The sequence below is a fragment of the Mobula birostris genome, chromosome 6 (assembly GCF_030028105.1).
Source record: "Mobula birostris isolate sMobBir1 chromosome 6, sMobBir1.hap1, whole genome shotgun sequence".
Lineage (NCBI taxonomy): Eukaryota > Metazoa > Chordata > Chondrichthyes > Myliobatiformes > Myliobatidae > Mobula > Mobula birostris.
Window position 1 is genome coordinate 144,204,641 of NC_092375.1, and position 25,024 is coordinate 144,229,664.

General features: G+C 41.2%; 1 protein-coding gene across 13 annotated transcripts in view; it reads left to right on the forward strand.

Moving 5' to 3' along the window:
• LOC140199427 (melanophilin-like) overlaps positions 1 to 25,024 on the forward strand; it is a 192,536-nt gene that overhangs the window by 77,806 nt on the left and 89,706 nt on the right. For 10 of the 13 annotated variants that reach the window (XM_072261507.1, XM_072261508.1, XM_072261504.1 and 7 more), the window contains exon 2: positions 974 to 1,066. The exons of 2 other annotated variants lie outside the window; for them this stretch is intronic. The gene's annotated coding sequence lies outside the window, so the exon portion shown is untranslated. Of the gene's footprint in view, positions 1 to 973; positions 1,067 to 12,491; positions 12,608 to 25,024 lie in introns of those variants that run through there. One more of the 13 variants, XM_072261509.1, reaches the window with a different exon arrangement.

Below are 25,024 nucleotides of genomic sequence, written 5' to 3' on the forward strand. Positions count from 1 at the left end.
TTTCTGAATAAAGTATTTTTGGAGGAAAAAAAAATTTTAAAAAAACACACAAAATGCTGGTGGAATGCAGCAGGCCAGGCAGCATCTATAGGAAGAGGTACAGATGACATTTCGGGCCCAGATCCTTCGTCAGGACTTCGTGAGTCCTGATGAAGGGTCTCGGCCCGAAATGTCTACTGTACCTCTTCCTATAGATGCTTCCTGGCCTGATGCATTCCACCAGCATTTTGTGTGTGTTGCTTGAATTTCCAGCATCTGCAGATTTCCTCGTGTTTCCGTTTTTAAATTTAGCAGACAGACATTTGTTTAAACAAAGCACAAAGAAATTTGTGCTTTTTTTTCTAGTACAATTCAGAACATCCCAAAGCTGCTGAAGTATTTGGGAAGTGTTTGTATTGTGGAACCCCAGTAGAAAAAAGAGAAACATTCAGAAGTGGAATCACAATATAAGAGTACTATATGTGTGTTTTTCCACATGACCTAACCTGGTGGTCTTCCATAATATGCACCAGAACGACACAAGTGGTGTGGAAAGTGACCAAAATAAGTGTTTCTTTGGCTCTCCTGTCCAAAGCACAATCAATGCATACAGAAACCTATTTTGTGTTTCCTCGTTTTCAGAAATTAGATATAAATATTTATTTATTTTACTGGGTCTGAAATTTAATTTCATAATGTCAATAGTAATTATATTTTGTGACATATCTGGCTTATGCTCCAAGTGGCAACCGTCCAATCCAACCACTTTCCATTATGCATCAATTGCTGGCTGTCAGCTTAATTTCAGTACATTAAGTAAGAAAACTCAGAACCAACAACATTTTAATGGGGAATAAATAGGCACTGTGCTCAGAATATTGAGCCGGAGGGAAAACGTAGCGATGGGTTTAATTTAGGAAGAAATGTAGAAAGAGGATATAGAAATATAAAGAGTCCATATGCAAGGTTTCAGCACCTCCTGTTTCCTCCACAGATGCCACTCGACCCACTGAGTTCACCCAGCGGACTGTATTGATGATATAAAATTAAGGGAGACGACTGCAGACGGTGGGGAGCAGGGACATAGGTATGTGACTGCCAACAATTCTGTAATGGGCAGCTGCCATAAAAGCCAAAGAACGCCACTGGTTGACTCAGAGCCTCAAAGCATGGGAGACTGGAGTTTAATCCTAGTCTTAGCTGTTAACAGTGTGGAGTTTGCATATTCTCCCTGTGACTGTGTGAGCTTCCTCCAGTGCTTCAGTTTCTTCCTGTATCCCAAAGATGCACCGGCTGGTGGATCAAATGGCCTCTGGAACTTGCCCGAATGTGTGAGTAGGTGGTGATGTCTGGGAAAACTGATGAGAATGTGTGAATGGGAGGTGGCGAGGCATGGACTCAGTAGACTGAAGTGCCTGTTTCTCGACTGTATCTCTCTTTGACACTATGTACCGGGAGCAAATTCAGAGGAGCATTGACACAGGTGGAGCTAGAGTTGTACTGTTCATGGCATCTATTGGGAGTGATAGAAAAGATGAAGCAATTGAAAGATAGAAGTATATCTAAAAGAGTTTTAAATTTGCCAGAATTTTCATTAAACTTCAATAATAAAGGTCACTCATTCCAATTAACCTTTTAAAGGAAGAACTTACAAAAGACGCACAAGTACCTGTTTAGGTTAGGTTAAACATATTAAGCATAACAGGGCTACCTGCTGTAGATGTTAGTCTCATGTTAGTGATAAGGCTATAAGTCATGAGAGCCGATCTATGCCATTCAGACCATTGAGTTTGCTCCAGCCTTTGATCATGGGTGATTTATTTTCCCTCTCAGCCACATTCCCCTGCCTTCTCCCCGTAACATTTGACCACCTAAATAATCAGGAACATATCAACCTTTGCTTTAAGTATATACAATCAATCATGTGGTCCAGATATCCAGATGTTAGCCCACCCTGGGAATAGGAGCATAAGATTTTAATTAGCAATGCCATGGGGTTGTCTTCCATGAAATATTAAATGAAGCACATCTATCATCTGAAGTGGATGTATCAATTTCACTGACCTTCCAAGGTTGAGAGGAGAATTATACCAGTGTTCAAGGCAATATTTAACATTTATCAATGCCATTAAAAGTTATTGAATGATTTAGCCATTGATATTTTGGTTGTTTGATATGCATAATTTTATTGCATATCCATACTGTAATGATTATTTCTGCTTCAACACACATCATTGGCTGAGAAAGACACTGGGGAATTCTGAGGTCGGATAATGTAAATGCAAATGCACAAATGCAAATTTTTCCTTTCTTCGTGTTTTTGATTTTTAAACCTCAGAGAGATGTTGGATTAATTATATCAACGTTTTCCTGTAGCCTTAAGGCTAAGTGGACAGTATTCAAAAGCTTGGAATTATGGATCTGGCTCAGTGAAATATATCACATCAGTTTTGATAATGAATTCCAAAAACATTTATTGAGGGCAATAAAACTCACAAGTGTGCAGAATGCAGAGAAAAAGTTCATTTGATTTAATTTGTGTGCTGCCTGCAATGGTTTTGGTTCATGTTACAGAATTGTGTTTGCCCCTTATGATCTTCTCTAGTAATGCCGTTCTCTCCCAGTTGAAACAACTTAGCATGTGATGTAATTCCCTGTGGCAAGAGGCTGTGGCAGACCAGTAATCTTTATTTCTTTATTTACTATTCACTTTATTTGCTTTATGATCTGTGACCAACCCTGGATTATTAGCAAAGGAATTTAGAGTCTTTCCTTAACAATGTCCAAGTGAGTTGCAACTGGTCGTTAATCTTTGTTGAGTACATAGGTACCCAATGCTGAATGGTATTGTTTAAAGTATTGAGAAGATGTGTTCAAAATATGCCTATACAACTGGAGCTGAAGTACAAAGCCAGTGACTTCTTCTGTAGGTGTGAGAGGTAATTCTGCTTAGCTCTGCATTTTGTACTTCTCCAAAATCGCAACAATTTCCTGTAATCCACATGGGGATTCCTGAACAATATTCTGGTGGATTTCCAGCCACCATGAGAAATCAAATGAATAAAGTCCATCTACACCCTCTCTGTCTGTGCTCAATCTTGCTAACATATGCTAATTGTAGAATTTCCAGCTGAAGTGGCTGTCTAGGAATTTCATTCTCCTTTCAGCTCTGACAACCCTGGACCTTTGAAGTTCTCGCTGCTTTCCAGGCCTGAATGTTTCGCAGGACTTCTGGCTCACAGATTAGAGGGAATACAAACTGTTTCATGCTAACATTTCTATATATTTGCATATTAGGGAAAGAAAGAGCCTGTGGTTTGTCAAATTACCAGGTGAACGAGTAGTCTTTGGAGTACTGCAGTTCTGTGTCTTTCTTGATGCTTTGCTGCACGCTTGAGTGCACGGAGGGGGGATGCCGTTGCTTTTTTGCTGGTGGGGAAGAGGGGGTCATTGCTTTGCTGCTGCATAAATGTGGGTGGGGGGAGTTGGGGAGGCTTTCGGGTTCTAACTTTTGACTGTCATTCATTCTTTGGAGCACTCCTCTGTTTTCGTGGATGTTTGTGAAGAAAAGGAATTTCAGGATGTATATTGTATACATTTCTCTGACATTAAGTGTACCTATTGAAACCTATTGAAGTATTGCGGCATTGGTGACTATAATTACCATTTGTGTGGAACCAAAAGAAATAGGAGAGATTTTTAATACAAGTGCCTCTTTAGTTTTACTGTGGATTAAACAGTGGAAACTAAAGAAATGGGAAATTAGTGATGTTATCTTTTGGAGTATTTGGAGTATCATGAGTGTTTGTGTTCCTTATCTAAGAAGGGATATGTTGGCATTGGAGAAAGTTCAGAGGAGCTTCACAAAAATGATCCTAGGAATGAAAAGGTTAATGTATGAGAAGCATTTGATGGTTCTGGGTCTGTACTCACTAGAGCTCAGAGAATGAGGGGTGATCTCATTGAAAGCTATCGAATGTTGAAAGGCCTAGACAGAGTGGGCGTGGAGAGGATGTTTCCTGTAGTGGGAGAGTCTAGGACCAGAGGGCACAGCCTCAGAATAGAGATAAAGAGGAATTTCTTTAGCCAGAGGGTGGCAAATCTGCAGCATTCATTGTCGCAGATAGCTAAGGAGGCCATATCACTCTCACGTATGGTTGTGACAATCTACTGTGTTATTTGCCCCTATTTCATTAGGAGTTTGAGGAGATTTGGTTTGTCTCCTGAACACTCGAAAACTTCTGCAGATGTACTGTAGAAAGCATTCTCACAGGCTGCATCACTGCCTGGTATGGGGGTGGGGAGAGCCTATTGCACAGGATTGAAAGAAGCTACAGAAAGTTGTAAAGTTAGTCAGCTCCCTCATGGGTACTAGCCTTTGTAGTATCCTAGACATCTTTGAGGAGTGGTGCTTCAGAAGGCAATGTCCATTATTAAGGACCCCCATCACCTAGGGCATGCCCTTTTCTCATTTTTACTGTCAGGAAGGAGGTACAGAAGCCTGAAGGCACACACTCAACGATTCAGGAACAGTTTCTTCTCCTCTGCCTTCCGATTTCTAAATGGACATTGAACCCATGAACACTACCTCACTTATTTTATTATTTCTGTTTTTGCACTATTTCAAATCTATCTATTTTACAGATATATACACACAATGTAACTCAATTATTTTTATTATTTTTATCATTTATTGCTTTGTAACACTGCCACTAAGTTAAAAGGTGAAATTAAACCTGATTCTGATTTTCCTATTTCACTTCAGGAAACTGTTCAAGTTTCTAAAGTTGTTGGGACAATGAGCATTTGGCACTTAGCATAAAATAAAATGGCAGATTGGAAGATTTCAGAACAAAATGTGGCTGAAAGATGAGTGCTGTATGAGCAGCAGGATAAAGTGTTGCAGTTGACACAGGGAAGTAGTTGAATCACGGTTTTACTACCTTTCTTTAGGTCACAGTGAGGAGCTTTTCAATGCAGCATATCTCATAAAGGAGACTATTGATGAAAGTGCACATGGACAGAGAAAGAGAGGGAATAAGAAAGTGAAAAACTTGATATGTTACAGGTTCACATATCCTGCACCACTCTGGATCTCAAACTTTAGTGACTCATGCCTCTGCATAAATGTACCTAATCTATTATCAAGAATTTGTTTTGTGTAATCCTAAAGGGTGGGCTTGTGTTTAGCCAGTGAATTATATCCATTTTCATCCAATGAACACTTTGCAAACAAACAATAAGCACGTTGTATTTTCTGATTACTCCCAGGGAAATTTGCATGTAGGTAGAGTGAGCCATTCAAATGGTATGTGGAATGAAACCTATATTCAGGAATGCATTTTGTCTAGTTACTGTTAAGCTCAAATATGAATCATTCCTAACCAAACACAAAGATTATCAGGCAAAGTGTTTTTTTTTTAATTAGTTCCTTAAGGGTGGGTGAAGTTGTAGTGGGGATAAGCTCCCACTACTTATTAAATGCTCCAAAAGGTGTGGTCTTAAATCGCCTCTGGCAACCAAGTCCTTCTCCTGGCCTTCATGTGTGGTTTAGCTACTAAGCCCGGCAGAACAGTTTCTACTGACAGGAGAAGGAACAAAGGCAGGTTACTGATGCCTTAAAACCAGGCAGATGGGCTCATCAGCCGTGGTTGGCAGCTTATCTAGGAGAAGGAAAACTCTGATCTCAGACCTCCGTTGCCTTGTGGCTATACCAGCTCATGGGGAAGACTTCGGGAGTAAACTCCGAAAAAAAATCCAGAGCTGAAGTCTCTAAGGCAGTCCTATATTGAGTTCAATGCTGACTGGCAACTCCTGCGATGCCACTGGTTCCAAGTTGTGTCAATATCTGCTCTTCCTGGCTTGTGTACTGGCTTGCAAATCATGTTGGCAGCTAGGACACAACTTCCATGAATGACCATGACCAATGGAGTGCCTCAGAGGTTTTTGATTCAACGAGGGGGTGGAACTATCATTGTCCCTTTAAAGCTCTGTTCATACTAACAGTTCAAAAAACAGTCATATATACCATGTCCGTTGTCCTCAAGATTCTGTATGTAAACATCATTCCTTGTCAATATTTCTAAATGGTTTATCCTCTATTTGTGCAGTAAGATACAAATGTACTTGTCCACCTCGCTTAACCTTTCCACTTCATCTTTTTATGAGATGTCCAGTCTTGTGTGTAACTCAGTTGATATATAAACAAACATTGAAGATTTTTGATTTATGATTTTTGTCTCCAAATTGCTGACTCCCTTTTCATTTTCTGGTTCTTGCTGTATCAGATTGTTCAAAGCTATGACACTATTTTAAACCTTTTTAACATTATACTCTGAATCAGAAACAGATTTATTATCACACATGAAATTTGGGGTTCTGCAGCAGCAGTACACTGCAAAGATATAAAATTATGGCGAATTACAAAATAAATAAATAATGCAACAGGAAAAATGAATCACGAGGTAGTGTTTATAGACCATTCGAAATCCAATGGCAAGGGGAAGAAGCTGTTTCTGAAACAAAGATTGTTTTTCACCCTCATAGAAGACACATAATGCCCAATCATTGCCTGCAGTAACTGTCAAAACCAATTTCATAGGTCCTGGTTGATCCAAAACTTCTAGTGCCAGTGGAAAATTTTGTTTTTTTTTCAAAAACATATTTTGGAAAGCAAGCTATATGACTTCCTCTCCTAACCTCATGAGAATAGAAAGATGGCTTTGTCCCAATAGACTGCGGAAAATTGAAATTCATGTACATACTTAAAGTTAATCAACACTTAGCAGAATCCTGCTGTTTCTTTATCACATCTCCAAACTAATATTTCTGGCAAGAACAGTGACAGTAGACACTAACTTTGAATATTTAAAACTGGTAAAAATTATAAATCATCTGTGGAAAAGAATGCAGTCGACGTTTCGGGCTGAGAGCCTTCAACAGGCCTGAAGGAAAGAAGATGGTGAGGAAGAGTCAGATTTAGAAGGTGGGGGAGGGGAGGGAGAAACACAAGGTGATAGGTGAAACTGGGAGGGCTGAAGTAAAGAGCTGGGAAGCTGATTGGTGGAAGAGACACAAGGCTGGAGAAGGGAGATAATTAGAGAGGACAGAAGGCCACAGAAGAAAGAAAAGGGGGAGGAGCACCAGTGGGAGGTGATGGGCTGGCAAGGAAAAAAGGTGAGAGAGGGAAAAGGTGATGGGTAATGGTGGGGGACTGGGCATTACTGGAAGTTCAAGAAATCGATGTTCTTGCCATCAGGTTGGAGGCTACCCAGACAGAATATAAAGTGTTGCTGCTCCAACCTGAGTGTGGCCTGATGGCATGAACATTGATTTCTTGAATTTCTGGTAATGCCCCCTCCCCTTCACCAGTCCTCAACTCTTCAGATTACCTTTGAGTATCTCCCATTTCACTTTAAACCAGTGTTTAAAGTGAAAGGAGAGAACCTCGAGTTTTAGAATCCTTCACCCTCAAAGAATGTCTCTGAATATCTAACCTATAACTTTAAAAAGTTCACATATCAGACTCCTATGTTCTAATGAGAATAAACCCAACTGATCCAATCTCTTATCTCTTCACTACCCTATCTACCAGTGCTACCATTTTTAGGGAGCTATGAACTCCAAGGTTCCTCAGTATATCAACACTCCTGATATTCCTTCAGTTTAAACGTATTTGCCTTGTTAGTATTTGATATTCTGAGGTGTATTATCTCACACTTGCTTGAATTAAATTCCATCTGCAACTGATCTATGTCCCTCTATCTTTTTACAACCTTCTTTGCTATCTACTATTCCATCACGTTTTGTGTTTTCAACAGACTTATTTATCAGTCGACCCATATTCTCAGTGGTATTGCTTTATTATTGTCACAAGTGCCAACATTGTCACAAGTGTAAAGCTAGTCTTGCTTACAGATCAAATCATTACATAATGCATTGAGGTAGAATAAAATAAAGCAATAACAATGCAGAACGAAGTGTAAAATCTACTGAAAAAAGCACAGTGCAGGGCAACAATAAAGTGTAAGGTCATAATGAAGTACAATGTGAAGCCCATAGCCCACCTTATCATATAAGAGGACTCTTCAAGAGTCACCAAAGTCATTTCTATATATGACAGGGAATAGAGGTCTTTGTGGTACAACACTGGTTACAGACCTAATTCGAAAACATCCCTCCTCTACTTCCATCTGCATACAGTCAACAAACCAATTTTGGATGCAGTTTTGGCCAACACACTTTGGACCCATGTGCCCTAACCTTCTGGGCCAGGCCCCCACTGAGGGTTTTTTTCAAGGGTTCATCAAAGGGCAGAGTCCTGTGGGACAACTTCACTAGAACGTGCACTGATGATGATAGACAGACGTTTAGGTGTGTTGGCCAGAGTGACGAAGTAACAACACATTGTTTTTTATTCATGAAGAGGTATTGACAGCCAATGAATTGTCTGCAGAGCCTAGCCATATTCGCATGACTGATTAAAACTGAAACTTGTAGAAATAAGTGCCCTTAATTCTTGCAGCGTTGTTGCTCTAATGTGCATTTCTGTGCCAAAGGAAGTCTGCACTGGTAGAATGCTTTCAAAGACCTCTGAGCTTCCCTCTGCAATTGTATTCTTGACCTTCTCATCAGGAGACCACCACAGCTCGTGTGGATCCAAGAGAAGACATACCAGCAGCAATACCTCATTAGGAGTTTGAAGAGATTTAGTATGTCACCAAATACTCTAGCAAACTTTCACAGGTGTATCATGGAGAGGGTTCTGACTGATTGCATCACTGCCTGGTATGGAGTTTCCAATGCACAGGATCTAAGAGGCTGCAGTAGGCTGTGTGCTCAGCCAGCACCATCATGGGCACATGCCTCCTCACCATTGAGGACATCTTCAAAAGGCAATGCCTCAGGAATGAGACATCCATCACTAAGGACATGAGCACTTATTATTACATCAGGAAGGAGGTACAGGAGCCTGAAGACCCACGCTCAGTATTTTAGGAATAACTTCTTCCTCTCTGGCATCAGATTTCTGAACCCGTAAACACTGCCTTGTTATTCTTTTTTTTACTGTAACTTGTATTTTTTATGTCTTGCACGGTACTGCTGCCACAAAACAACTAATGTCATAACATGTCAGTGATAATAAATTTGGCATGATTCTGGTGTTGAAGATTTAATAGGGCTCACCAAGTTTCTGTGTCCAGCAGATAAATTTGACCACTTCAGTCATGTCCGTCCGTCTATTAAAGGAAGAGTATGCAGTGTTTGAAATGGCAAACAAGTTAATAGCTTTAAAAATTAAGCTTAAAGTCTGCAAAGAGTCAGGGGAGTTGTCTTAATATGTTGCCATCTTTTGCAGCAATGTCTGTTGATGGCAATATAGACATCAGTTGCATCCCATTTAAGATGAACTTTTTAAAAGTAAGAAGAGTGTGCCCCACTGATTCTGAAACACAGAAAAAAGCAGTGTATTTATGACGCATTCTCATCTTCAGACATTGAGACCTCACTGTTGCCAGTTTCAGAGGCCTGTTGTTGGAGTTATCAGCTGATTATGGCCTGCAGTTACAATTTCAAAATGTGCTGATGGACAATAGCCAGTGCGAAATATATAGAGGAGATTTAGCATTATGGTGCCTGGATTAGAGAGCATGTTTTATGAGGATAAATTAAATGAGCTGGGGCTTTTCTCTTTGGAGAGGAGGAGGATGAGAGGTGACTTGATAGAGGTGTACAGGATGATAAGACACATATGTCGAGTGGACAGCCAACAACCATTTCCCAAAATGGAAGTGACTAATATGAGGGGGCATAATTTTAAGGTGATTGGAGGAAAGTATAGAGGGATGTCAGAAGTAGTGTTTTTTTTTCCACAAAGAGTGCTAGGTGCATGGATCACTCTGACAGGGATGACAATAGAAGCAGATACTTTAGGGACATTTAACAGACTCTTTGATAGGCACATAGATGACAGAGAAGTGAAAGGCGATGTAGGAGGGAAGAGTTGGATTGACTTTAGAGTCGGTTAAAAAGTTAGCACATGCATTGTGAGCCAAAGGACCTATATTGTGCTGTGCTGTTCTGTGTTCTACATTCTGTACAGGACTAGGTGAACATGTAGTCAAAACATCACATCCATTCTACTTATCTTTGTAAATGAGTATTTTCAGCAATGCTTGTGAGTAGAACCAAGTACTAAAAGAGACCATGTGCTTGAAGGGCACATTGAGTGACTATGTGCAGGATTCATTCCCAGATTGAGAAGCTTGTATTGGCAAACCAGGCACAGATACTGTGTAGCATTGGGCTATATCATTTCTTCTACGAAATTATCTGTAAAAGAGTACACCAAATCCTGTTATTGTTCCTCCTGTCGTTGTTTTATAAAGATGGTATATTACCTTCTGCAGTTTACACTGGGAATAGATTATGTTTAAAAGTTAAAACACTCTCCATCATACATGCCAAAAGAAATAGGACCCATATTTAAAAAGGTTCACTTTGCATTACAGGATTTTTTTTCTAACATATTAAATTTCGATGGAGATAAAGGGCTATGGGCTGTGCAGCAGGGAAGGGTGTGATTGATAGTGGAATCTGTTTACATATGATGGTACAACATCATGAGCCAAAGGGCTCATAGTGTGCAGTATTGTTTTAAAAGAAACCTTTTTTTATTTCACTCTCATCTGTACTAAAGTGCATGATTTTTATTGAATTTAATAAAAATCATTCTGCACTTTCATTTAATTTCCAGCTCAAATGTCCGTATCTAGCAGTAAAAAACAGACAAAAATAGTTGAAACCTTTTATAAAAAAAACCCTCAACTATGAAGGAAGATAGTAAGCTTGTCTCTGTGTTCAAACAATGCTTTAGGCTACTGAAATCCTGGCAAAATCCTCGGGTTTTATAAGTCAGCTGGTAGTCATGCTCATGGTTTTCATTTTCAAAATCTAAAAACTACACTTCTTCATGAATAAATTAATTGTTTCCCATTCTTTTCAGATGTTTGGGGATCCAGTAATTTTCCATGGAAGGTTTGCTCATTGAGAGGCCTCTTTATGGTTCTGTATTGTGTGTTAAAGTCTTTAGCTTAGGGAAATTTGGAATATTGAAAGTATGCTGAGGTTGAAGACTTATTAGACAATGGGGTATATTGGTTTGGTGCAGCCATAAAAACAACCGTGCTGGATTTTAGCGAGCTTAGAATGAACACTCCTCAACAACAGGACTAGAAGTGAAAGAGGGTAAGGGTAGAACATACATTTATCAGCAACCTCCATATCTGAAGTTGTCTCAAAAGTTCTTCATAACCATTGAGGTTATACTTGAGTATGTTTACTATTTCAAAGAGGAGCAATGCAGAATCTGCACACAGTCTCGTTTCAGTAACTAAATGATTAACTTTACTTGTCACATGTAAATCAAGACATGAAAATGTCCAGTGAAATGCATTGCTTATGTCAACGACCAACACTGTGTGAGGATGTGCTGGGGGCAGCCTGTAGGTGTAGCCATGTTTCTGGTGCCAGCATCACATGTCCACAACTTACTAACCCTTACTAACTTGTATGTCTTTAGAATGAGGGAGGAAACTGGAGCACTTAAATAAAATCCAAGTTGTCATGGGGAGAATAAACAAACTCCTTTCAGACAGTAGCGGGATTTAAACCCTGATCTTCTGAACACTGGCTACCGTGTCATGCTACTGGATTGCTGTAAAAACTGCTGTCCTTCAGTGAAGGCAATCTGCTATCCTTACTTTGTCCAGCCTAGTGACTCCAAAACCATCAATATGGTTGCCTCTTAAATGCCTTCTCTTTTCAGTGACATTTAGGAAAGGACAATAAAGTTTGCCTTGCCAATGATGTCCGCATCCCAAAAATTGCTAAGTTTTAACAAAGGAGGATTATAAACAATACTGAAAAAGAAATGAAAAAAATAGAATATCTACTCAGCATGTCCAGGCAGCATTTATTCAAGTCTGGCATCAAAGAGCCCTGGAAGCTCCATCTTCAGAATCTTTTCCATTTCACCCAAAATATCACTCCAATATGCCTGAAGTTTAGGACAAGTCCAAAAACAGTCGGTAAAAGTTCCAGTATTTACTTTACATTTAGAACACATTGGAGAAACCCCCATCTTAGATTTCGGGAGACTATCTGGAGTCAGATGGGCTCTATGCAGAATTTTGAGTTGCAATGCTTTAGTTCTATTACAAACTGAAGTCTTCTTTGCATTATCACAGATGTCTTCCCATGTTTCAGCTGTTATTTCTACTCCCAGCTCTTCCTCCCAAACCCGTCCCAGCTGCTCAGCCTCTCCATAAGAACATTCCCTCAGGATGCTGTAAAAAGCATTAATAGAAACTTCACCCTTAGAACAAAACACCCTCTTTTCTATGTCAGAACTATAGTAATCAGTTAACAATGATGTTTTTTTCTGTATATAATCTCTTATCCGAAAGAAACAAAAAACTGGACCCAGTGTCTTTTCTCTTAGGCTTACCCAGCAGTCGTTTCATTAATGCACATCAGAAAAAACTTTTTAACATCCTGACATTTTATGTGAGGAAGAACATTTTACTTTGTTGGATATCGGATAAGGGCCCTGGACTTTTTGGTTGGGGTAAGTTAATCATGGAATACATTCCTTTGGAATTTTTGACATGTATGGATAGTTTTCATAAAATATGGCAACCTTTTCTGCAGTATATGGATATAAACCTGTCTGCTATACTAATAAGGGATTTTGTATAGGATGTTGTGGCGATGTCTATATTTTGATGGAAGTGTTCTGATACCTGATATCTGTGAGGGGAAGAAATGTAAATGTAAGTGTATCTGGAAATTGAAAGTTTTGTAATGCTGAGCAAAAAATAAATTAATTAATTTTTAAAAAACCAAGAAAAAAAGAGCCCGGAAAAAAATAGACTCATTGGGAACTGGTGAAAGGATCCCTGCCACTGGTTGGAATCATTACTAGCACAGAGGAAGATGGTTGTGGTGGTTGGAGGTCAATCATCTCACCTATGGGGCAGCTCTGGAGGAGTTCCTCAGGATAGTGTCTTGGATCATAAGATTGATGACTCCTCAGATAATGAGGCAGTCCACCAGCAAAAGCAGCAAGGTCTGGGCAATATCTAAGTCTAGTCTGATAGGTAGCAAGCAAGTCACATTTGCACAAACAATGGCAGTATCAGACAAAAGAAAAACCATCTAACGTCCCTGACAATCAATATTGTTGCTGTCACTGAGTCCCCCACTATCAACATTCTGGATGTAACCAGAAACTGAATTGGAGTAGCTATATACACAATGTTGCTAAAGGAGCAGTTGTAAGGCTGGGAATCCTACGCAAGCAACTTAACTCCTAACTCCCAGCTTGTCCACCACTAACAAGGATCAAGTCAGATGTGTGGTGGTAAATTCTCCATTTCAACATCACTCAAAGTTCATGTCACACATGATGTAGCAGCCCATATGAAAGGCACCCAATCCATGTGTGGTCACTCACTACCATCTTCTGACTCCTTCCGATGTTGTAACCTTTTGGCTAGTTCACACTGGTCTCCATGTGATTTCACCTTCCAGACCAGTCTTGCTAAAGTCTATGTACCACCCTGCCCTCATTAATCCTTTGGATAACTTCTTCAAAATCTCAGTCAAATTCATGAGATACAATTTCCCTCGTACTGTATTTTAGTCAGTCTCTAGCTTTCAAAATGCAAATAAAACCTGTCTCTCAGAACCTCCTCCAGTAACTAGCTCATAGTTGTTGAGCTGAGTTACTGGAGGCTGATATTAGGCTCACTGGCCTGTGGATTTTTGCTTTGCCTTTGATGCCTTTCTTAAATAGAAGCACAACATTAGCCACTTTCCAGTCTTCTGGTACCTCACCCATGGCTCACAAAAGTCTCTGCCAGGACCCCACCAATTTCTTCCTGTACTTTCCTCACGGTTCAAGAATACGTTTAGTCAGGACCTTGTGACTTATCCAACTTTATACAGATCAAGAATGCCAACACATCCTCTTTTGTAATGTGTTCTCTTTCAGGACATTTCCCTTCCCTGAGGTTCCATGAGGATTCATGAGGTTCTCCATAGTAAATACAAATGATAAATATTCAATTAATTCTATACCCATCTGCTGTGGCTCCACACATAGACAACCATGCTGATCCTCAAGGTGATCTATTCCCTCCATAGTGACCCTTTTGCTCTTATATAGAATTTCTTGTGATTCTCCATAACTATCAAAGATAGCTCATGTCCTCTTTTTGTCTTCCTAATTTCCTTTTCAAGCGTACTCCTCCATCCATTATACTCATGGGGTTTACCTCATCCCAGTAACCTATATGAGATATATGCCTCCTTTCTTTTCTTGACCAAGCCTCAATATCCCTCATCAGTCAGGGTTCTCCAATCCTGTCGGCTTTCCCTTTTGCTCTAATATGAATATATTCACCCTATGTGCTCCCTATCTCACTTTTAAACATCTCCCACTTGCCAGGTATCACTTTACCTGCTAAAACCTCTCCCAATCAAACTTTCAAAGTTCCATTCTAATGCCATCAAAATCAGCTTTGCTCCAATTCAGGAATTTAACTTGTGGACTTGTCCTACCTCATTAGTTAACTATTTAAAACTAATAGAATTATGGTAATTTTTCCTAAAGATCTCCCCCACTGACGTGATCCACTTGCCCAGCCTCATTTTCTAAGAGCAGGTTGAGTGTTGTTGCTGTCACGCAAGGCAACCTACGTACTGCTTGAGAAAACTTTCCAGGATGCACTTGACTAATCCTGCCCCATTTAATTATTAGCACTGTAGCAGTCCCAGTCAGCATTAGGGAGGGTAAGATCGCCTACTATTTCAACATTATTATTCTGACAGCTTTCTGTGATCTCTCTACATGTTTGTTCCTCTAATTTCAGCTGACTATTTGTGATGCCAAGGGTGGGTGGAGGAAGTGCAGTCAAATAGAACACTCCCATCAAGGTGATCACATTCTTCTTATTATTCTTATTATTCTAAATCTGCCCATACTGTATCCTGGGAGAATAGCCTCCCTAAGTACTGCTAGGATTTTCTGTCCAATCAATAGCACAAACCCCTCCTCTCCTTTCCTCCTCCTTTATCATTCCTGTAGCATCTCAGAATACTGAGCTGCCAGGCCTTCCCATTTTTTAACCATGTTTAATAAGCTAGACAATCACAATCTCATGTGCCTATCATGCCCTGAACTCTGTATATCCTGCCCATTGTACTTGTTTGCACTAATTTCTGTATCTGCCTCAACTTTATTCTCCCCTGCACTGCTACTTTGCATCTCATCTCCCTGACAGGTATTCAAGTCCCTATCTCCCTGAAAGTGGTAACAGACTGTAGATAGATAGAATAATGAAGGTATATGGCTTGTTTGTTGTTCACAGAGAGGCATAGAATAAAAATGTTGGGACATGATGTTGCAACTTTACAAAACATTCGTTATATCGCACTTTGAACACTGCGCGTGGTTCTGATGAACACACTATAGCATGGTGCATTGCAGAGGGTGCAGAAGAAATTCACCAGGATGTTGCCTGGACTTTAGACACAGGGAGAGATTAGATAGATTGTTTTCCTTGGTACAAAGGAGGCTCAGGGGTGACCTGAGAAGAGAAAGGGTAGATAGTCAAAATTGTTTTCCCATGGTAGGGGCATGAAAAGCAAGGAGGAATAGCTTTAGATTGTGTAGAATATGTTTTAAAGGGGATATTTGCCAAGACATAAAATGATATTGACCTAATACAGGCAAATGAGATTACTATCAATGGACAAAATTGTTGGCATGAGCATAGTGTGTGAAGAGCCTGTTTTAGAGGTGTACAACTGTAAGAATCGTTGACTTTCTCTATATTTATTGTACCATAAACTCAGCACATTCTCACATAATGTGTTAACAACACTTCTGTCTCCTCCTTAAACACACACTTGTGATGCGTTAAAGAGGTTGTCACATGGGACCAAGGTTTCAGTGCCCAGTGAAGCAGAATCCCGAGCCGTGGTCCTTCTGTACTGAGTCGATGCAGTAGCTGCACTGAGCTTCACTGCGTCACCCAACACATAATCCGACATAAGATTGGCTTTATTTGTCACATGTACTTCAAAAAATGCAGTGAAATGCACTGTTTGCCTCAACAACCAACATGGTCGAAGGATGTTCCGGGGTCAGCCCACAAGCGTCACCACGTTTCCAGTGCCAACATAGCATGTCTGCAGCTCACCGCACGCCTTTGCAACGTGGAGCATCCAGAATAAACACACGCATGCAGTCCCAGAAAGGACGCACGAGCTCGCTGGAACCAGTCGCAGGAACTGAACCCCACTGTAAAGCGTTACATTTGCTGCTGTGCTCCGATGCAGCCCGAGATTTTGGAAAGAACCAGTTGAGCAATCGCTTGAAGACATCTTCCTTACAGTGGGGAAAGAATGTGTGTCTTATACCAAGCTAATTATCATCCAGAAACAGTTGAAGATCATCACTGTCTGTCTCGCTGGGTACAGCCTACAGAGTCCTGTATAAGATCCTAACTAAAGTGGCTGGCATGATATGGCAATGTTGCAATTACAAGCCATGTGACACAGCTGTAGACCACCCAACCTTTAAGTAACAATTACCTTTACAGTTAGTGTCTTAAGTGAAGATGACATAGTGACTCTGATTGCTTTGATACATATGGATTTGAAAAACACATAAAATACTGGAGGCACTCAGTTAGTTAGGCTGCACCTATGAGAGGGAGCAAACTGTCAATGTTTCGGACTGAGAACCTTCATCGGCTCATAATAAAGGGTCTCAAAATGTACAACTGTTTATTTCCCTCCATAGATGCTGCCTGACCTGCTGAGTTCCTCCAGCACTGCGTGTGTTGCTCAAGATTTCCAGCATCTGTAGAACCCCTTGTGTTTAAGAAGCCAGACATGACACGGTTAATTTTCCATCTCTATGAATCAAAGAGTCATAGTCACATGAGCACTACAACACAGAAACAGGCCCATTGTTCCTGCTGCAAGCTTTGATAGTCCTCCTTCCTGTCCATGACACCCCCAATCTTGATGTCATCCATAAATTTGCTGATCCAGTTAAACATATTATCATCCAGATCATTAATATAGATGACAAACAGCAACGGTCAGTACCAATCCCCATGGCACACCACTAGTCACAGGCCTCTATCTAACACTCTAGTCACAGGCCTCTATCTAACACCACTAGTCACAGGCATCTATCTAACACCACTAGTCACAGGCCTCTATCTAACACCACTAGTCACAGGCCTCTATCTAACATTCTAGTCACAGGCCTCTATCTAACATTCTAGTCACAGGCCTCTATCTAACACTCTAGTCACAGACCTCTATCTAACACCACTAGTCACAGACCTCTATCTAACACCACTAGTCACAGACCTCTATCTAACACTCTAGTCACAGACCTCTATCTAACACCACTAGTCACAGGCCTCTATCTACTACTACTCTCTGGCTTCTCCCACAAAGCCAATGTCTATTCCAGTTTGTTACCTCATCCCAAAAGCCAAGTGACTGAACCTTCTTGGCCAACTTCCCATGTGGGATCTTGTCAAAAGCCTTGCTGTTGTCCATGTGGACAACATCCACTGTCTTGCCTTCATCAACTTTCTTGGTAACTCCTCATACAACTCTACAAGTTTGGTTAAACATGACCTACTATGCCAAGGCCATGTAGACTATTCCTAATTAGTCCTTATCTATCCAAATACTGATCTATCTGGTACCTTGGGACCTTCCAATAGCATTCCTATTACTGATGTCAGGCTTACCAGTCTCCAATTTCATAGCGAGAACATTTCTTAAACAACGGAACAGTATTAGCTATCTTCCAATCTTCCAGCTTGTCACTTGTGGCTAATGATGTTACAAATGTCTCTGCTAGGGCCCTTGCAATTTCTGCACTAGCTTCCCACGAGGTCTGAGGGAACACCTTGTCAGGCCCTGGGGATTTATCCACCCTAACTTGCTTCAACACAGTGAACATCTCCCTCTCTGTAATCTGTATATGGTCTATGAGCTCACTGCTGCTTTTCCTCACTTCCAAAGACTCTGTGCCCATCTCCCAACTAAATACAGATGTAAAAAAATCCGTTGAAGATCTCCCCCATCTCTTTTGGCTCCACGCATAGATGATCATTCTGATCTTCAACAAAGCTAATTTTGTTCCTTGCTATCCTTTTTCTCTTAATATATTTGTAAAGGCCCTTGGGATTCTCCTCCAGCTTGTCTTCTGGAGCAATCAAATGCATTCTTTTAGCCCTCCTGATTTCCTTCTGAAGTGGTCTCTTGCACTTTTTATACTCAAGTACCTCATTTGTTCTTTGCCGCCTCCACCTGCAATACACCTTCTTGTTCTTCTTAACCAGGGCCTCAATATCTCGGGAAAAGCTTGGTTCCCTAAAACTGTTATAAGACCTGAGGTCCATAAGATATAGGTGTAAAGTTAGGCCATTTGGCCCATCAAGTCTGCACCACCACTTCATCATGGCTGAACCATTTCCTTCTCAGCTCCAATCTCCTGGATTCTCAACATATCCCGTCATTAGATTAGATTATGGGGACACGCAGTCCTCTTTTATTGTCATTTAGTAATGCATGCGTTAAGAAATGATACAATGTTCCTCCAGTGTGATATCACAGAACACAAAACAGACAAAGACTGAAAATCTGACAGAAACCACATAATTATAACATATAGTTACAACAGTGCAAAGCAATACCGTAATTTGATAGAAGAACAGACCATGGGCACGGTAAAAAAAAAAGTCTCAAAGTCTCTCGAAAGTCCCAACATCTCACACAGCTGGTAGAAGGAAGAAAACTCTCCCTGCCATGAGCTACCGGCGCCACAAACTCACCGATGTAGCATCCTGGAAGCATCTGACCACAGTCCGACTCTCAGTCCGTCTGAAAACTTCGAGCCTCTGACCAGCCTTCCGGCACCGAGCACCTTCTCTGCCAAGCACTTCGACCCCAGCCCCGGCCGCCAGCAACAGGCAAAGCCGAGGATTTGGGGCCTTCTCCTCCGGAGATTCTCGATCGCACAGTGGCGGCGGCAGCAAACTGGGCGTTTCAGAAGTTTCTCCAGATGTTCCTCCGTGCTTCTCACATCCATCTCCATCAAATCACAATTGTGCACGGCCCCCTATTTAACAGATACAATATCATTTCACTGGAGAGGCCGTGCGCGCTGCATCGCGCCACCATCTTCTTCTCCCTCCGGTGAAATGTAACCCTCTGGCCTTGACTTATCAAGAAATTATCTTAAATATACCCAGAGACTTGGCCTCCACAGTCACCTGTAGCAAGGAATTCCACAGATTCACCATTTTCTGGCTAAAGAAACCTCTCTTCATCTCCATTCTAAATGGACATCCCTCAGAATAGAGGAATGTGCTGTGTCCTCTGGGCTTAGACTCCCCCACAACAGGAAACATTGCCTCCACATCTACTCTATCGAGGCCTTTTAATTTTTGATAGGTTTCAATGACAACACCCTCATTCTTCTGAATTCCAGTGAGTATAGGCCCAGGGCCTTTCAATCCTGGAATGATTTTTGTGAACCTCCTTTGAACCCTCTCCAATGTCAGCACGTTCTTTTTTAGATGAGCGGCCCAAAACTGTTCACAATAGTCAAAGTGAGGCCTCACCAGTGGGACCTCTATAAATTGATAAAGGAAACTTTCCTGAATAGATTTAACAATCTCTATCCCGTCCAGCAGAGTCCCAGTCGATATGTGGGAAGTTAAAATGACCTACTATCAAGTTTTCTGCAACTATCTGCAATCTCACTACAAATTTGCTCCTCTAAATCACACTGACTCTTGGATGGTCTTTAATATAATCTCATTTATGTGGACATCTCTTTCTTAATAGAATGTTAGAATGCTCTCCATGGTACATCTGTGGAAATTTGTGAGAGTCTTTGGTGACTGGCCAAGTCTCCTCAAACTCCCAATGAAATACAGCCACTGTCATGCTTTCCTTGTAATTGTATCAATACGTTGGGCCATGAGTAGATCTTCAAAGATATTGACACCCAGCAACTTGCAACTGCTCACCCTTCCACTGCTGATTCCTCAGTGAGGACTAATGTGTGTTCCCTCGACTTCCCCTTCCTGAAGTCCACAATCAATTCCTTGGTCTTACTGATGCTGAGTGCAGGGTTGTTGTTGCGACAGCACTCAGCCAGCTGACCTATCTCGCTCCTGTACACCTCCTTGTCACCATCAGAAATTCTGCCAACAATAATTGTGTTATTAGCAAATTTATTCGTGCCATTTGAGCTGAGCCTAGCCACACAGTCATGGGTGTAAAGAGAGTCGAGCAGTGGGATAAGCATGCATCCTTTTCAGTAATTGTGTGTTTGGCTGAGATGGTGTGATGTTTAAAAAGAGATTGCAGCCTTCAGGGCTTTTTAGGCAGGCTGCACTCATAACGATCTCTTAGGCATTCAACAAAGGCCACTTAAAAGAAGCAGGTGTAAGCAAAGTGGCCATTGTTGGAATGGACAGTGTTAGAATGGTCATGCTTTGGCTCAGTGGGTTTGGGCAAGGACATGTAAAGGCTTTAAATAAACTTCTGGTAAGTTTTTTCCCCTTTTTTTGTCTATAAGTACATAGCTAGTGCAGTGAGAATGGGTCCAAGGTTAGTGGTATGCTCTTTGTGTGAGGTGTGGAAACTCTGGAAAACGTCCAGTTTCCCTGATTACTACATCTGCACAAAGTGTTCTGAGCTCAGCTCATTAGAGACTGGGTTAAGGAACTGGAGCTGCAGCTTGATGACCTTTGGCTCATACGGGAGAATGATGAGAAGATAGATTGGACCTACAGGGAGGTAGTCGCCCCCGAGCTGCAAGAGGCAGATACCTGGGTGACTGTCGGGAGAGGGAAAGGGAATAGACAGCTAGTGAGGATTACCCCTGTGGCTGTTCCCCTCGATAATAAGTATACCACTTTGGATACAGTTGGTGGGGGAAGCTGTTATGCCAAAGTCTGGCTCTGTGGTGCAGGAAGGAAGCGGGAAGAAGAGGAGTGTGGTAGTGATAGGGGATTCCATAGTTAGAGGAGCAGACCGAAGATTTTGTGAACATGAAACAGACACATGGATGGTATGTTGCCTGCCAGGTGCCAGGGTTAGGAATGTTTCATATATGGTCCACTACATTCTAAAAGGGAGGGTGAGCAGCCAGAAGACATAATACATTGTAGTACCAACGACGTAGGTAGGAAAAGGGCGGAGCTGCTGGGAAAATTTGTTTAGTGCAGGATCCTAAGAGAGGGAATCTGTAGAATGCCCACGAGAAGCCTTTATACAGCAGATTGGAATTGAGCTCGCTAGGGGAAAGGAAATCCTGGAATGGGTGTTGTGTAATGAGCCAGATTTGATTAGGGAGTTTAAGCTAAAAGAACTCTCAAGAGGCAGTGATAATAATATGATAGAATTCTCCTTGCAATAAAGTCAGATATATCAGTATTTCAGTGGAGTAAAGGGAGCTACAGAGGCATGAGAGAGGAGCTGGCCAAAGATGATTGGAAGAGGACACTGGCAAGGATGATGGCAGAACAGCAACGTCTGGAGTTTCTACGAGCAATTTGAAAGGTGTTGGATAGATGCATCCCAAAGATGGGGAACTCTAAAGGGAGGATGATGCAATCATAGCTTATAAGAAAGTGAATGACAGCATAAAAGCAAAAGAGAGGGCATATAATATAGCAAAAATTAGAGGAAAGTCAGTGGAATGGGAAGTTTTTAAAAACCAACAGAAGGCAAATACAAAACCCATAAGGACAGAAAAGATGAAATATGAAGGTAACCTAGCCAATAATATAAAAGAGGATACCAAATTTTCTTCACAAATATAAAGAGTAAAAGAGAGAGGTTATTGGACCACTGAAGAGGTAGTAAAGGGCGACAAAGATAAACTTACTAACTATTTTGAGTCTGTCTTCACTGTGAAAGTCACTAGAAATTTGAGTGTGTCAGGGGGCAGAGTGAGTATAGTTACTATTACCAAGGAAAATATGCTTGGGAAGCTGTAAGTTCTGAAGGTAGACACTGTAAGTCACCAGAACCAGATGGCCTATGCTTCAGGGTTTTGAAAAAGATAGCAAAAGAGATTGCAGAGGCATTAGTAATGATCTTTCAAGAATCATTAGATTCTGGAATGGTTTTAGAAGACTGGAAAATCGCAAATGTCACTCCACTCTTTAAGAAAGGAAATTATCAGCCAGTTCACCTGACTTCAGTGGTTGGAAAGATGTTGAAGTCTATTATTATGGATCAGGTTTTAGTGGTTTCCTCAGCCATTTGTGTTGGGACTACTTCTTTTCATGTTATATGTTAATGATTTGAATGATAGAATTGATGACTCTGTGGCCAATTTTGTGGATGATACAGATAGATGGAGGAACAGGTAGTGACAAAGAAGCAGGGAGTCTGCAGAAGGATTTAGGTATATTGGGAGAATGGGCAAAGAAGTGGCAGATGGAATATAGTGTAGGGAACTGTATGGTCATGCACTTTGGTAGAGGAATAAAAGAGGGAAAATCAAAAATCAGAGGTGCAAAGGGACTCGGAAGACCTCGTGCAAAATTCCTTAATGGTTAACTTGCAGGTTGAGTCTTTGATAAGGAAGGCAAATGCAATGTTCAAAGGAAGCATGTAATGCTGAGGTTTTATAAGGGATTATTCAAACCGCACTTGGAGTATTGTGAACAGGTTTGGGCCCCTTATCAAAGAAAAGATGTGCTGACATTGGAAAGGGTCCACAGAAGATTCACAAGAATGATTCTGGGAGTGAAAGAGTTAATGTTTGAGGAGTGTTTGATGGCTCTGGGCCTGTACTCATAAGAGTTTAGAAGAATGAGGGAGGATCTCATTGAAACCTATTGAGTGTTGAACAGCTGAGATAGAGAGGATGTTTCCTATTGTGGGGGACTCTAGAACCAGAGGGCACAGCCTCAGAATAGAGGGACGTCCATTTAGAACAAAAATGAGGCTGAAATTCTTTAGCCAGAGGGTAGTGAAACTGTGGAATTCATTGCCACACCACAGATGACTGTGGAGATCAAGTAATTGGGTATATTTAAGGTGGAGGTCGATAGGTTCTTGCTTATTCAAGGTATTGAAGGAGAATAGGGTTGAGATGAAAAATAAATCTGTCATGATGAAATGGCGGGACAAACATGATGGGCCAAATAGCCTAATTCTGCTCCGATGTCTTATGGTCCTTGAGGTTCACCAGTATTGTTTGTCAGTGAGGAGGAGCTGTTACTTCTGGTCTGCACAGACTGTGATCACCCAATCAGGAAATCAAGGATCCAATTGGATCCTTTGGAGGTACAGATGTCCAGGTTGAGCCTGACATTGCTATTACCCAGGTGATCCAAGGTCGATTGGAGAGCCAGTGAGATTGCATCTGCTGTAGACCTATTGTGGTGATAGGCAAATTGCAGTGGGTCCAGGTCCTTGATTAGGCAGGAGCTGATTCTGACCATGACCAAACTCTCAAGCCACTTTATCTCAATAGATGAGAGTGCAACTGGATGATAGTTATTGAGGCAGCTCACATTGCCCTTCTTGGGCACTGGTATGATTGTTGCCCTTTTGAAGCAGGTGGTAACCTCCGAATACAGCAGTGAGAGATCGAAGATGTCCTTGAACACTCCCACCAGTTGGTTAGCACAGGTTTTCAGTGCCCTACCAGTGACACCATCAGGGCCTAAATCCTTGCGGAGGTTCCTCCTCCTGAAAGGTGCCCTGATGACAGCCTCTGAGACAGAGGTCACAGGGTCACGAGATGCTGCAGGGATTCACATGGATGTAGTCTTATTCTCTCTTTCAAAATGTGCTTAAAAGGCATTGATGTTATCCGGGAGTGAAGACTCACAACTATTCATGATGTTAGGTTTTGCCTTGTAGGAAGTAATGGCCTGCAAACCCTGCTAGAGTTAACGTGCATCTTCAATCGGAATTTTTTTTTCTTCTGAAAGTAGCCTTCCCTAGATCATACCTGGATTTCTTGTATAGTTCTGGATGCCACAGATCTAGCCCTCTTCCATGAATCTTCTTGTTCATTCATGGCTTTAGGTTTGAGTATGTTCAGAATGTTCTCAAAGACACACACTCATCTACCCAGGTGGCAACTGTAGCATCTTCATTCTGATTCAAAGATGAATCCCTGAATATTGTCCAGTCGTCTGACTCAAAGCAGTCCTGTAAGCACTCCTCCACTTCTCTTGACTTCCTTGGTCCTCATCACTGCTGCTGTAGTCTTCGGTCTCTGTCTGTATGCCAGGAGTATAAGTACAGCCAAGTGAGCAGACTTTCCAAAGTGTGGGCATGGGATGGCATGGTAAGCATTCTTGGTGGTGGTATAACAGTGTTCAAGTGCGTTGGCTCCTGTGGTTGACAGGAATACATTGGTGGTAGTTGTTCGGAGCCTTATTCAAGCTGGCTTGGTTGAAATACCCTGCAATGCTAGGGAAGGCATCAGGGTGTGCTGTTTTGTTACTGCTGATTGCAGTGTTCAGTGCCTCATTGAAGTCCCATACACCTCGATTACAACCTCCGACACCGGTTTATGCCCTTTCAGATAAACAATGCAATTTATAGAGAATAAAACATTCTCTGCTGCAGTCAGGAAATACAGTATATCAATATCACTGGACCAATAGCCCAAAACTGTTCTAATTAACAACATTTTAAAGGTATATTCAACAGATAGAATCAGAGGTCCCAGAAAGTGCCACACCAAGTTTCTAAAAGAGTTAGGGATGGAAATTAAATGTTGCTCTTGTCCGTGCTGCATTAATAATAGTAATAAGTACTTTATTGATCCTGAGTGGGTATTAATAAAAGTCATAATCTTTGATAAACGGAGTGCCTTTTTTAGATATGAATCACTTCTGGGAGCAACTTTCAAAGACTTTAAATGGCATTCTAGCTGGAATTTAATTAACTGAGA